Source organism: Myotis nattereri (assembly GCF_964212035.1).
Source record: "Myotis nattereri genome assembly, chromosome: 9".
In the NCBI taxonomy this organism is placed as follows: Eukaryota; Metazoa; Chordata; class Mammalia; order Chiroptera; family Vespertilionidae; genus Myotis; species Myotis nattereri.
Genome location: NC_138084.1, coordinates 73,416,995 through 73,419,017, shown reverse-complemented (window position 1 = coordinate 73,419,017; position 2,023 = coordinate 73,416,995). Strand labels below are relative to the sequence as shown.

Genomic DNA, 2,023 nt, shown 5'->3' with positions numbered 1-2,023 from the left:
AGATATTAAGTTATAAACTTGTCTGATGCTGTTAATCTGTTTTTAGAAGGAAATGTCTAGGTCTAAATGTTTCTAATAGACCAAAATAAAAACTTTAATATTAGTGGTGAGTGTATACATCTCAGAAAGCTAGAAAAATAACAGAAAATGAAATGTAAGCAAACCAACAGAGAAGAAATAAAATAAGAGCAGAAGTCAGTGAAATAGACAATAGAGGAAATTAACAAAGCTCAAAGCTGGTTTTTTGAAAACACTAGTATAGTAAACGTAGAATTGTGTAGTGGGAGTTCTCCTGCAGAGGACTTTCTGCCTAGCTGTAGGGAGCGTGGTAAGTAGAAAGCATTCAGTTCTTATCTCCTTTATGGTCTGTTCAAATGTAGAGAACTACCTGCTCTAAATCATAATTTTCCAGGACAGCCCATACCTGATCAAGGCAGCATATAAAATCTCCACAATTTCAACTTGACGTGGGCGTAATTTGGAAAATGCTTGTTTAATGCTCCCTGCCACGCAGATCAAGGTTTTGGCAGGCCAACATCATAATGTTGATCCTTAATATACTGTGAACATTGGTACTGGGAATGGTTCAAGAAAGCAGATGAGAAGATAAATAATTTTTGAAGTTAGGTTTTGAACTTGGGTCATTCAACACCTGTCTGACAATCAGTATCCCAATGCTGGTAGGTGGAGCAAAGACAAACCTACCATAAGGTGGTTGTCCAGTTGTTAAACCTTTCACTGATAGTGGGTTCGAAGGGTATGTTGGAGAAAGGGGAGCACTAGTTAATCCTAAGTATTAGGAAATGGTAGCTATTAGAATGACATACTTGCGTGGATATTGCCAAACACCACTGATGTCCCACAGAAAGGTAATGAAGAGCTGAGGGAAGTGCTGGGTAATTGAGTTCCAGATGTAAAAACCTTTCCTGCAGTGAGAGGTAGAAAAATCCAAGGACTGGTTCTCAGTCAGACTGACCTGGAGATGCTTCTGGCAGTAACATCACCATGGCTGCCCAAGGAGAACCCCAAGTTCAATTTAAACTTGTATTGGTTGGTGACGATGGGGCTGGGAAAGCTACATTCATGGAACATCATCTGACTGGGGAATTTGAGAAGAATGTAGTAGCCACTTTGGATATTGAGGTCCCTCCCCTTGAGTTCCAACAGAGAGCCTATTAAGTTCAATGTGTAGGATACAGCGGACCAGGAGAAGTTCAGCAGATTGAGAGACAGCTCTCATATCCAAGCCCAGTGTGCCATTATAATGTTTGATGTAACTTCCACTTACTTACGAGAATGAGCTAACTGGCAGAGAAATCTGGTACGAGTGTGGGAAAACATCCCCATCATGTTATGTGGCCACAAAGTGGATATTAAGGACAGGAAAATTAAGGCTAAATCAATGATCTTCCACCGAAAGAAGAACCTTTGGCACTATGGCATTTCTGCCAAAAGTAACTATGGCTGTGAAAGCCCTTCTCTGGCTTGCTAGGATGCTAATTGGAGACCCTACCTGGGAGTTTGCCGCCATGCCTGCTCTTGCCCCGCCAGAGGTTGTCCTGGACCCAGTTCTGGCAGCACAGTATGAGCACACCCAGAGGTTGCTCAGACCACAGCTCTCCTGGGTGAGGGTCAGGGTGAGGATGCTACCCTGTGAGAAAGGAAAGTTGCAGCCCAGGGTCAGAAGTCTAGTTCAGAGGCACCTGTCCTGTGCTGTCAGTGCAGAGCAGAACCTGTGCTTGGTCTTTGGGATGCTGAAAGACATGAATGGACTTTGGAATGAATGTGGCGTATTTATTTGGGAACGTAGTGTTTCCTTATTGAGTTTCAAATATAAAACTGCTAGTCACACCACAATATTCAGTGGTAAAACCTTGCTTGTTACAGTCATTCTCATTCCTTTTTCCTTCAGAATAAAGTTGTATTTCAGGGGGAAAAAAAAGAGGACTAAGTCTAAAACCAATCAGAGAGAACAAATTTAAAGAGGGTTGAATGCTCACCAAGGCTATTGTGTTATGTCAAG

General features: G+C 42.1%; 1 pseudogene across 1 annotated transcript; it reads left to right on the top strand.

The window, feature by feature from the left end:
• Nucleotides 1–1,005: 1,005 nt before the first annotated feature.
• On the top strand, nucleotides 1,006–1,657 carry LOC308525570 (GTP-binding nuclear protein Ran-like; annotated as a pseudogene). The gene has a single exon. The product of its transcript is annotated as a GTP-binding nuclear protein Ran-like (transcript).
• The last annotated feature ends 366 nt before the right edge of the window (nucleotides 1,658–2,023 follow it).